The sequence below is a fragment of the Solanum pennellii genome, chromosome 7 (assembly GCF_001406875.1).
Source record: "Solanum pennellii chromosome 7, SPENNV200".
Classification (NCBI taxonomy): domain Eukaryota; kingdom Viridiplantae; phylum Streptophyta; class Magnoliopsida; order Solanales; family Solanaceae; genus Solanum; species Solanum pennellii.
Genome location: NC_028643.1, coordinates 39522457 through 39536271, shown reverse-complemented (window position 1 = coordinate 39536271; position 13815 = coordinate 39522457). Strand labels below are relative to the sequence as shown.

At 34.9% G+C, this 13815-nt stretch overlaps 1 long non-coding RNA gene across 1 annotated transcript; it reads right to left on the bottom strand.

Annotated features, from left to right (window-relative positions):
* Positions 1-1795: 1795 nt before the first annotated feature.
* On the bottom strand, positions 1796-5426 carry LOC114077972. Its single transcript, XR_003579369.1, has 2 exons — positions 4804-5426; positions 1796-3761 (listed from the first exon to the last, which is right to left on the bottom strand). It is a non-coding gene; the product is annotated as an uncharacterized LOC114077972 (long non-coding RNA).
* Between the last annotated feature and the right edge of the window lie 8389 nt (positions 5427-13815).

Sequence of the window (13815 nt, the reverse complement as noted above, 5' to 3'; positions counted from 1 at the left end):
ATATTTGAAACATTTGATTATAGGACATCTTTCAAAGTGCACTCACACTCACAAGAATGTTCAATATACACAACTGTGATACCATATGCTTGACCCTTATGTAAATCTCCACTAATGTGAGAACATTTGGAATGAGATCATGTAGGGCTTGTCATTGGCTTGTAACGTAGGCTTAGGGATGGGTAGGATATTTATTTGAGATAAAAGTGACTTAATTCCTCCTTGAGTGTTACACAGAATTTGTGCTCTTAATGATTGGTACGCCTTTGTCGTTAGATCCTCTTCATTGTTCTCCCACCTTTCAAATTCTTTTGAATTCTCATTTTGAATGCTTTCCTTTTTTTTTCTTTTTTCATTTCTGATTTTTTGAGCTTTTCTCTTCTTCTCTTTTTTTTTTCTTCTTTGATTACTTATTCGTTGGAGCTTTTCTTTATTCACTTCTTTATTATAATAATTTTTCCCTTTTTTGTTGGAGTATTTTCCTTCCCTCCTTTCACTAACCCTGTAAGGGTATTCTTTACCTTTCTTTATTTCTTCCACTTTCTTTCTTCCTTTCTCTCTTTTCTCTAGAGGTCTTTGCTTCCTTTTTTTTTTGGGAGACTCAATATCTTTGTTTTTGGAAATTTCAAACATGGATCTCCTCTTATAATTCGCACATTCTTGGTGCACTCAAGAAGGTTGGGCCAAGAGAGGATAGTGCTCCTAAGCACTCAAAAGGGTAGTGGTTAAGATGTGGTTGTCCAAATGAAGGTTTCAGGCTCAAAATGGGAAAACTAGGGATTAATGTAATTTGGTAGGCTTTGAAAAGCACAATCGGGTCAAAAAAGGCCTACAATCCTTTCTCAAACCAAACATTACTCATGATTTCGCCTCGAAAAACATTCAGGTCAAGTTCTAGATCAACAGTGTAAAACAATTGAACTTTGATAAAAATCTCACCACACAATGCACATGAAACACAAGGTTAGTTTTATTCTTATCTTGATTGAATGCAAGAGAATTTTCAAGCATCACAAAAGTACAGATAAGAGGTACCACGAGAATCTGTAGTTCACCGCAAAGTCAGTCTTTTCCATCATATCGAATATATTTACGTTCTCTTAACTACATAGGTCCCAACCGAGCTGAAGACATGACTCCTACGGTATGTACACTTTTTTTTTTTGGAAAAGATAATACCGAACCCAAGAAGGGTTGCCTACGTATCTCATTAAAAATGAGAATCAGGTACGCGTAGTTCACGCAGATATGACTGGGAAAATATGCACAAATAATTTTTATAAAATCTTTTTTTTTGGAGAAGATAATATCGAACCCAAGAAGGGTTGCCTACGTATCTCATTAACATGAGAATCAGGTACGCGTAGTTCGTGCAGATATGACTTGGAAAATATGCACAAACTATTTTATAAAAGAATTTGTTTTTTGAGAAGATAATACCGAACCGAAGAAGGGTTGCCTACGTATCTCATTAAAATTAGAATCAGGTACGCGTAGTTCGGCAGATATGACTTTGAAAATATGCACAAACTATTTTACTTTTACTCTATTTTTTTTTGAAAAAGATAATACCGAACCCAAGAAGGGTTGCCTACGTATCTCATTAAAATGAGAATCAGCTACGCGTAGTTCGTGCAGATATGACTTGGAAAATATGCAGTTATTTTTTTAATCTTTTTTTTTTTTGGAGAAGATTAATACCAAACCCAAGAAGGGTTGGTTGCCTACGTATCTCATTGAAATGAGAATCAGGTACGCGTTGTTCGGCCAGATATAGCATATAATAATTTAAAGATTTAGACAACTCAAAGAAATTCCTAGGTTTAACGCCACTGAAATTTGTAGTCATGAAGTGCTTTTTTTTTTCCCGCACCAATATGTTTTATAGCCTCTTAATCGTCAATATTTATACTGTATGTTGAATGTACCCTACGAATTTCTACAGTAATGATTTGTTGTACTCTTTTGGATGTTTTCTTGGATCTTTGTCTCCTTCCAATTTTCACGAGATCCAGACATAGTTATGACCATCCCCGACTGATGTCGGGGACGGTATCCCTACAAAAATATGAGAAATATGTGAGAGCAGGACCGTCATGCAAAATAATAATAAAAATAAGTGGATACGACCTCATAGTCAAATACTCCCCTGATTTATCGTTTTGACTTGATATAATTGAGAAATGCAAGGACTGTAATTTTTCTAATCTTCTTGTGTCTTGCCACTTTGGACAAATAATAATTTCTGAATTCGGACATAAATCAACATTTTGCTTTGAAGAAGAACAACTCAAAATGTAAAAGTGTTAGTTCATGTACATAATGAATAATGCAAAATATCACACAAATAATGAATAAAGCACATAATTACTGTTTTAATTAAAGATAAACCTAATATATCACATAGCATACAAACAATTATTGCGCGCCCTATACAAATATGTGACCCTTTTATGCCTAGGGTAGGCCTATCGATTTGAAGGATGCATACGTCATTTGAAATATTTCATTGCCCCAAAACTCAAATTTATACAAATTTTATGAATAAAACCTAATGGGAATACATAATAGGGAAAACTTATATAAAATAATCAGTCCCACGCAGGGGTACGACCCTAAACTATGCCTCCATTAAAGATCCTTCTGCTTTCTTGATTTGTTGTCATCTTCGGGTGGCAATATCTTCGAATAGGCTAGTAGCTGGTGAAGCTATTTCTTTAACCTAAGCAAACTATAATCTAATCGTTACACTATGAGACAATAATTTTCTCAAACAACATATACATCCTTCAAATTTAAACACATAAGTATGAACGTCCATTTAGGCCGTGGGCCGTTTTGGACTCAAGGTGGTCTTCTAATGGGCTCAACACGCCTTGGGTGTCGGGTCATCTTAGGCTAATGCTTAAATTCGGATTTGATTTTGCTCTATCCTAGGATGACTAGAATTGGTATAGAAGTGACGGTTACCCGAGTCGGACAGACAACGGGGTGAAGCTAATAAACGACGTTGAATGACTGCAAGCCAACTATTCGTTTATTACTTTCAAAGATTAGACTTGTGTGTTTTTCTGAAGGAAGCCGTGGTAAGCCACGTAACTTCCTTTGTCCTAATGCAAACTATTTGTCGTTTTGACGGGAATTATTCCATGAAATGCAATGATAATATACACGCAATAAAATGAATAATGAATAAATACAATATACAAATAATCAACAAAATAAAAATACAAGCTATAACATAACAATAGAAAAAAATTTCCTCAATTTGAAAAAATATAAATTCATATTGGTTAGAACCTCTAAACTCCCCAGCAGAGTCGCCATTCTGTTTACATCCCTACTCTGCCGAAATAGGGCGAAACGTCGCTGCAACTCGAAAATAATTAATTGATTCAATTTTAACAAAGTTTTAAAATAAATGAGTTTTAAAAAGAGTCGCCACCTAATTTTAGAAAAACTAGGAAACCAATTATTAATCTAGAAAACCAAATTGATTCTAGATAAGGGGTTCAAGTTATTCCGAAGGGAAGTGGTTAGGCACCCTTCGGAATCCACAAATGTGGTTCCCGACTGAATTCATTTTTTTTCAAATTGAGGAAGAATATAAAATAAACACATATAATAAACACACAATATACACAATAAAATAAAATAATAATCGGCCTACAGTTTGCCTAACGTCAATATTTACAAAATAATGAAATAAAAATATAATTCGAACTTTTCGAATAATTTCAAGGCGAAGCACCTCTGTGTACCTGTAAAGACACTTAGTAAAAGAGTTAGTACCGAATAAATATAAATAAAAATGAATAACTCAAAACATGACTTAAATATAAAAATCCGTCTTATTGACATGGGAGGCCTTGGAAATCGACGGTAATTTCTTCATCGGTCAATTCCAACAACTAAAATTAAATATAAACTTAAATTAGATTTTCCGTCTTTTAAAATGGAAAGGCCTCCAAACCCGACGGATAGATTTTTCATTGGCCATTTAACAATAAAAATATTAACTTTAATTAAATTTCCGTCTTTCAAAATGGAAAGGCCTCTAAATCCGACGGATAGATTTTTCATCGGCCCTTTAACAATAAAAATATTAACTTTAATTAAATTTCCGTCTTTCAAAATGGAAAGGCCTCTAAAACCGACGGATAGATTTTTCATCGGCCCTTTCATTACAATGAATCAATAAATCATACAAAATATAGTCAACACAGTAGTAGATCTATCAACTGAAACAGACACTTGTTTGATTGGAGATTCGAGAAGATTAACAAAAATATGAATAACAGGCAACAACAAAATAATAAGACGCAACTATAAATATCACTTCAACCAACAAATTGAAAGCTAAAGATGCAAAGATCATTTCAACCAATAAAAATTACAGATATAACTAATTATAAACTATACTAAAATTGGAACAAAAAGGCATAGTTGTAATATAAAAATATGTTTATCAAAAATATCAAATTAATCGCCATAACACATCAATGAACCAATAGTCAATGCTTCATGACAACAAAACTAAAATGAAATCAAATAATCAAACTTAACAAAGCTCAAGACTAACTCCAAACATTAACAATGCCATACAAAATTACTAAACAAATATGATGGATAGCTAAGTAATGATTATATTTATAATAATAATGTTAATACAAATAATTAACAGATAGAAACCAAGCAGCAGCAACAACAATAACAATTAAAAGGTTAATAAACTAAAATAGGAAATTTTAATACAGTAACAAATATTTTCAATTGTAAATTTACCAGAGTTTAATTTCTGACCTGATCTGTTGTTCCCTGTTCGTCAATATTTTGGAGCTTCGCTGGGGATGAGTGGTTGCTGGTGGTGTCTCCTCGAGCTGCTGGACGAAGAGGATAAAGAGAGAAGGGAAGAAAGTCCAGCCTCCGCCGTTTGGTGCTTCCGCTCCTCACCAGACTGCTATTACCGGTGGTTCGCTGCCTCGCAGCTGTCTTCGCTGGCTGTTACAAGCTGCTGTCCGCCTCGCCTGCTGTGTTGTCGATTTCTGGCCGCTGCTGGTTGGAGTTGTTGTTGCTGATGGACTCGACTGCTGGAGCTGCTCTCGTCGGAGTTGCTGCTGGTGGGGTTGCTGTCCGGCTGTTGTTTCGGCTGCTGCTGGGTTTCCTGATGGATGTCACCGGGAAAAGGGAGGTAGAGAAGGGGCTGCAAGGAGAGGGAAGGGAGAAGAGAAGAGGGAGGGGAGGTGTTGGAAAGAAAGGGGGAGAGAAACGGTAAGGGAGAAAGGGGAGGGGAAGCGGAAGGGGAAAGGGGAAGAAGGGAGGGGAGGTGACGACTAAGGGATGGAGGGGAGAAGGGAGAGGGGCTGGCAGCTAAGGGAGAAGAGTGAGAGGCGGCTGGCAGGGGAGAGAGGGAGGGTTTCCTCTTTTTTTTTTTTTTGAAAAATTAATTCTCCTTCATATTTTGACGTACTTAATAACTTAAATAAAAACACCAAATGGGCTCATATGACGGGCTTAACATCGTGGCCCAAAATTTGCAATAGAATTCTTAAAATTTTATTTCTTTTTTTTTTGTATTTGACTAAATTTTAGACTGTGCTAAATTCACATAAATATTAACAAATTTAACAAATAAAATAAAATTTTAAAATAATATAATGAGTGTAACTAATGACATGTGAAATGCAATTTTTTTTTAAAAAATAACTAACAAAAATCCTAAATTTTGAGAAATGAAGATAGTTATCGATAAACTTCCTTAAACTATATTAAAAAAATATTTTAAGCTATTAAAGAAAGAAAACTTTAAAATTACGAATTTTTAAAATGTTAGGCAAAAATTGGGTGTCAACAGATGCTTGGTTCAGAGCTAACTGCTTAAACTATACGGTCCTACTATGTTGCATTGTATCTATCTTGGCATTTAAAGTAGTAGTTTGGTCTATATCTAAGATCCCTGCAGTCTTTTGGGTTGTGGTTCGAGAAGTATCCCTTTCATACCCTTGGTTCCCTTCTAACAATTTATCAAGTAAGTTAAATAATGCTTCACTTGTTATGGATAGGGCATGTCCACCTAATGCACTATCGAGAAGAGAACGGGAATTATATACTAAAGCCTCAAAGAAAGTGTGAGCTAGTACCTCATTATTCTGCATGTGATGTGGGAAATAATTCAACATTTGTTTGAAGCGTGCCCAAGCTTGGTACATGTCTTCCCCAAGATTTTGCGAAAAGTTTGTTATTTCACCTCTCAACTTGGCCCTTTTCTTTGATGGGTAAAATTGACTCAAGAACTTCTTTGTGATACCATCCCGAGTAGTGATAGAGTTTGGTTGTTCAATGTCTAACTAGCACGTTGCAACTTCTAACAACGAGTATGGGAGTAATTTTAGTCTCACATAGTCCGCTGAGATTCCAAGTGGAATTTAGGTACAAGTGACCTCCATAAAGTTCCTAATAATAAGTTGAGGATCTCATGGGAGAGATAAGTGAATTATCCATTAGTATGGAGAAATCACACCATATTCCTCTTTAATTCAAATCTCACCCCGATGGAGGTTTCCTAATACTCGATGCCAAAGTAGCGGTGAGTGGGACTGCTACATATCACACTGGTCCTGCTCGAACGATAGGGACATGAGGGGGTATTTCTTGGTTACCAACATTCTTTGATTGTTCGGAACCCTTGGGTTATTCACATCTTCAGGATTGTCTTGATGATCATCACCATGATTTCCTGGATGTCCTAACCCTAATCTTCCTCGATTCATCTTTCTTAGCAGACGCAAAAATCTTTCAGCTTTGTTGTAAGGATCAACAGGATGTCCTTTGCGATCCAGACCTAAAAGTCAGATGCATGCAATAAATAAGCTAAGATTGAATTTTCTATTGTAGACTCAAAACAATTGAATATAAGTCCCCACCAGCAGCGCGAAGAACTTATTTCTCCCCAGTATATACGCAAGTGTATGTGGTCGCGCAAGTAATATATTTTCTTTTGAAATGAGTTATCGTTCCCAAGGGACATACGATAAACTTATATTCACAGTTAATTCCACAACAAAAGACAAACATAAATACTTGGTAGGTTGATTGTTTTATGGTAAACTAAGACTATTATGGCCTAAATTTAGAGTAAACAATGGTTTATGACTGTTATTTAATGTTTTCAGGCAAGATTAAAAGCAATTCAAGAGCTACAACATACACTGAATGTCATGCATCATAAGATCTCTTTTGAACTAACTTCAGTTGTCAAATTGCTAGTTTATAGGGTTGATAGTATGATTTTTTTTAACCACCTCGTCGCCTACCCCAATTAGTTATCTAACTATACTGTTTATTGGGGATAATGTAAAATAACTTGCGAGCATTTATATTTTATCCCATTTTGTAACAAAGCAAGGTATTCATCTTTTGGGTGTCACTCCTAAACACTAATCTCCTCAATTTAATGGGCGGACCGAGCTCTCTACATTCTCTGGTTTATCTACTCTCTCCTATGGTAAATTCAAGATTAGACACTAGATTTATCTATAGATGAAAAGTCAAGAAATAGTAAAATAAGAATATTCAATTAATTTGAATTGATAACCAAAGATTAATTCATAAATATTCAAATATTCAACAATTGATTCGTAGATGAAGCCGTAGAACTAGGGAATTATCTACTCATGCTCATACTAACCAAGAAAAGATAATTGTTCATAAACAAATCCGTAAACTATAAGAGTTAAAAATATTACAAACTTGATTATTGCCCTTTCACACTAAACAAACATCGAAATCTGAGAATTGAAACCCTAGGATCTTTTTATAGTAGTATAAGAAGTTCAATACAAATCTTATTCAAATTATTCCTCCCAGTTAATGTTTAAAACTTGGAAAAGTCATAATTTGCTTGTCATGGTGCGCCTCCATCGCGCCTAGCACATTATGGTACTCAGGTACTACTTGGCACGGGGCGCCATTGTCACACCTGGACACATAATTTGAGAGTAAAGCCTTGGCATGGCGCGCCTTGAAGATATCCTCAACAATGGATTTGAGCGACAAGCCCTGGCGCAGCTCACCTATTAGTGCTCCTCGCCTAGTAGATTCTACACTTGGTTATTTTTTTGACGTCCATCTTTTTCCCTAGTTTCTCTTAGCTCTATCTCCAATCCTCCGAGAATTCTTGAAATTACTAATCATGTGTGTATGTTTTCAATCAATCTAACCCACCACAAAATCATGCTAATACCTAAAAATCGTCCTTTAACAACACTAAAACATGGGAAATTATTTATTATATATGCCTAAGAGCACACATATATCTATTTAACGAAGGTAATGACAATGAGATCTTCAAAACTAGAGCACATATATCTGTTTAACTAACCTAGCAAGTGAAATTCATGAGCAAAGAGAATGTACACAACTAGAGTATGTTCTTCATTTAAGGATCTAAACAACAATTTCAAGAAAACATGTTAATATGATCAAGAATATTATAAGAACTAAATCAAAACCAATATCAAAGTCTTTAGAAACCCTAAGTGTAAGCGAGATATAGTGAATCAATAATCTCATTGAAATTTAGGGACCTAGTGATTGAAAGTATAACAACCCTCACAATCAACTAGGATACACTAGATCATCAATTGAGTTTTAACGGATGTTAACCTTTTAAATTAATGTGTAAATTAGTTTGTAGGTCAGTCTTGTTGAGTTTGAGGTCTAACGTCAAGGAACGACCAAGACGTTCGGAGATTAGTCGTCTATGTGCTTGTGTGTGCCTTTGTGTTTTGATTGATGTTAATTTTTTTATTGAGGTATAACTTAATAGAGAGGACCCTAGAACCTAGATGATCATGTTTTAGGGTTTAAAGTCTAGACACAACTCCCTTAAGGACCCACGAGGGGCCCTTGAGTAGGACCTCAACTTCAAGCCAAGTAGCTGCCAGGCATCCTCAATGACGACACCAAATGACGGCCACTCATTGCATGGACGGCTCATCGATTTTGGTCATCGATCATGACTGCAAAGTCGGTACTTTATTGAGCTACCAAAATAATGGACCCCACTAAAGGGGTGTCGATGGGCTTGGGCTTGCAATTTGGCCAACTTAGGGATGAGTTGATGAATTCACCCCGTCATTATAGGTGCATGGATGGTTGTTTTAGGTTTATTAAAGTGTTTTAAGTATATAATATTGATAAAACCTCATTTATATCCTAAAATCTCAGTCAAAACCCTTTCTCCTCCTAAAGCTCTCTCAAAACACCACAAAAGCTTGAGATCAAAAATAGAGTTAGGGCTATGGATTCCAATGAATTAATCATCAATTCTCATTGTCTTTCGTCTAATAAGGTATATAATTTATTTACCTAAGGCTTTATATCACCTAGGATCCAATTTCAAAGTGATTTCATAGATTTCAGAGTATATGAAAAAGTCCAATTTCTACTCTTACTCAACGGTTCTTGCATGAAACATTTTCAAATCTTTAGATGCTATATTATTGATGTTAAATTGATGTTTTCAAAATAAATCTCCATGAACCCTTGATCTTCTCAAAATCTAAATTTTCCTTATAAAGTGGGTTTATTTCTTATGATCTAAGGTTGATGGAATTGTGATTATAAAGAGTTGTATAGTTTATTGATATGGTAAATAATGCTATTATTATATTGTGAATTATTTGTGGTCTTAAGTAATGGTGATCTTGGCTATTGGAAGAGAGTAAGTTGATCTAAATTACATTACTAATGTAGAATTGATATAAAATTTCTTTTGTATGGTATGATCCACTTACGGTGGAAGTGTTAACTTCTTGTTCTTCTTGAGATTATGGCCTTGTCGGAATTATTATGTGAATTTTAGTAGTATAATGTTAGGATTTATATGAATGTATACTATGAAGTTGGCTATACGAAATAATATGACTATGTATAAGGTTTTATAGGTTATATGAATGTATAAATGGAGTTATTATGTGATATATGTATGATCTATTTTAATGTTCATAAAGTTAAGGTGTTTATATGATCTCAAAGAATCATGTATAAAGCTATGTGAATGAAAGCTTGTGCCTCTAAATGTCGGTATGTGATGAGGAAAGACTATGAAGAGTCGTTGCATATTGATATGGTGTCTCGTTTAGGTATACCTAGTTTTCCCTATTGGGTGCGTGAAAGTTATGTGAATATGATCTCTTGACTTTGTAGGCTTAGGAACCCTTGTCATGTATGTATGTATGAATTAAAGAATGAAAGTATGAATGAAATTCTAGTATCGGTAGACCTAAAGTAGATACCCTTATATGAAAGACTAATATGAAACCTTGAATATGAAAAGATGATTAATAGGAAGCCTTAAGTGGTAGACCGTAATGGTACCCTTTATTAGTTGAATGATGGACTTAGTGTTAGGTTTTCTTAAAAGACATAAAACTATCTTTAAGAAATTCGTAAAAGCTATTCTAATGAACCTTCATCGGTAGATCCTTTTTGATCCCTTCTTGAAAAAGTTATTATGGATCGGTAGGACAAATGATGGTGCCCTCTCTAATACATTTATTTAAAAGAACATACTTTATGAGAACCAAGTGAAATCACAAAGTGGATATGCTTGTGGTTGTAGCTCTACTTGAGATGAGACTAGAGTATAAAGAAACCCTTTATATCCCTTAACCATGTGCCAACATGGGATGTGTCCTCGTTCTACCTTAGTCAAGTGGAACACCTTCCACGGTGTAGGGTCTCTATGACACCAAATACCATACATATCTAGTACTATGTCAGTGATTGCCTACTATCATCTTATGGGATGTGTACTCTAGTATTAGATAGGTTCTACAACATGTAGGTAGTTGAATGGAACAGTATCTATACATAACACGAGTAGCCTGTGAAAATGCTAGAGTGAGTTCTCTAGGTATTCCAAGACTATTGTGTGAAGTCCCCCTATTTGACTAGTTATCTCTTAAATATCTTTAACTTAATGATGTTCAGTTAGTTAAAGTATATTTAGTAGAAATGTTCTTATCTAGGGTTTTTTTGAGGAACACTAAGGTGTGCTTGAAAAGGTTGTATGGGTATCTCTTTCATGTGTTACTTAGGTGGGTCTTAGAGTAACCTTAGGTAGAGAGGCTAAATGTTGAAAAGTCTCACTGGATGAATATGGAATTATGTCCTATATGTTGATGCAAAATGAATGTCTTATATGTGATTATTCACATGTATTATGTCTCTTAAACTCTTATGATGAACGTCTTTATCAAAATGTCATGAAAGCATGTTTTTATACTAAACGTCCCTTTTTTGCATGGTTTTGCATGGCTTCAATACTTAAGTGTATTAAATATACTAACCCATTCTTATCTATTTTTCACTAAGTATAGGGATTGGAGGTCAGGGTATATTGTGGATGATGGATAGGTTTCTAAAGGTTGAAAATGATGTTTTGGTGAGTCCTCATAGATTCAAGGACAAGACATACATGTTCCTTTTATGGTATTTGAGTCTTTATTTCAAGTCTTGTATGGGTTTAGTACAAATATGATGTACTCTAAAGTATTAGATGGTTTATAAGACATACATCTTGTAACGTTAGATGTTTTAAAGCCTTTCGCTTGCTTAATGATGAAAGAATTCCTTGTGTGTGAATAAAGTTTTAAATTCTTATTTATTTGGAATATATTATGCAATAAATGATCCATGCGGCTTGTATGAGACCTTTGAGAGGTTAAATACGTCGTGTGGAGACTTGGGGGTGCTCCAGGGTAGGTACAGAAAGGAACCAATAAGTTAAGTTGCACATATCTGGTGAGGAAATTAGAGGAATCCTTTGTATTTTAAAGATGAGATGATGAAAATCTCCTACTTGTTGTTTAGGGGTTCTCGAGTGTTTCTTCTCTTTTTCTCAATGTTTTACTTAATTAGTGATAAGGTAAGTTCTAGCTAGTTTACTTGGATTAAATTGAGTAAAACAACGTAGTTTATGTGTTAAACAATGTAGTTTAAAAAAACAATGCGTAGTAAAAATATCAAAATAACCCCAATTTAAAAATCTGACAAGGGACCACGACCCGTGAGTGGGTCATTGTTCATGGCTTGTGAATAACAAATCTTGGGCGGTCCAACCTTGAGCCCTACCAAGACTCGTGTGAAGGAGTATGAACTGTGAAGGCAACTGCGGTTTATCACTTGGGATGGTGGTCTGCTGTATCTGGTCGCCATACGCATCTTACAACAAGAAATTATTTATATCAAATACAATAAGGTAACATGAAAAATATAGTAATAACATGTCAATTTAACGTAATAATGTAAACAAATATTTGTGTATATATATAGATAGAGTGTATTATTTATGTAATATTTACTTACAATGAAACCTAGTGGAGGGCACAATTTATATGATATCTTAGCCCTGAGATGGTCCACAATGCGTGTATGGATCTGTCTTTCACCACAAATTGGAGGGTTTGAATCAGGATGAGGGTGATAGACCGTGGTCCTAATAACAGCCAGTGAACCCCTCAGGAATCCACCAATTTTTGTTGTTTAATATTGTAAGTCCAAGTCAGATTTATTATGTGTTACAATACACCCCCTCCCTTAAGGATATTCATCCTTGTATAAATCCTAAACTAGCTTGTAGGGAGAGAACGGGGGAAGGAGATGCAAACCCCACCACTAAGTACTAGATATTTAAATATGATCGAACTGAGTTGCAATGACATAGAAATATATGGAAATGTATGAAAAACTTGTGGAATATGATATTAAGATGTGTTAACCTCAAGAGTGAACAGAGAGATTAGAGAGAAACTGTTACCTCTATACAAAACGAAATTGGAATGAAAGTGATGAGGATACTTGGCCTTCATGGCTACTTATGCTTCCAAAGTAGCTCAATCTAAGAACTAACTCCTCCACAAAATTTCACTGAAGCTACTTCTTTATTCCTCAACTTATGAACCCCACGATTAGGAATTTCAACTAGAATATATTTATATGTGAGACTATCCTTCACAACGGCACTCTCTAACGGTAATATAGATGTTGAATCGCCGAAAAACTTCTTCAACAAAGAAATGTGAAAGACTGAATAGACAACATCTAGTTTTCTAGAAACTGTAACTCGCAGGACACATTACACACGCTTTTAAGGATTCTTTAAGGACCTACATATCAAGAAATGAGCTTCCCTTTCTTGACATATCTCATCACCCCATTCATCAGAGAAAGTTTCAGGTGAATCTAATTATCGATTTCAAACTCTATGTCCCTTCTTCTCACATCTGCATATGACTTATGATGACTGTAAGCTTTTTTAAGTCTATCCCTGATGAGATGAACATTTTCCTTTAGATTCATAAACTAAACTTGTGCCAATCAATGTTGTTGCACCTATTTCAAATCAAATGATCATTGTCTATATTTACACCCATCTAGTGCCTCACACGGGTCAATTTGATACTGGAATAAAAACTATTATTCTAGGAAAACTCTATGTGAAGTAGGTTATCATCCTAACTACCCTTGAAATAAATCACGTAAGATCTCAAGAAGTCCTCAAAGGTTTGAATGAAATGTTATACCTGACCATACGTCTATGCATGAAATGTTGTACTGAAATTTATTGGGTACAAAAATCATTTTAAAATTTTTTTGATAAATGAGAGGTAAATTTATGACTTCTATAAAATTATAGACAAAGGAACCCCATATAACCTTAATATCTCATTTATTTAGCGTTTGGTGTAGCCCTCTTCTGAATCTGTAGTCTACAAAGCCAAGAAGTGACGAACTTTGTGATTATTTCCA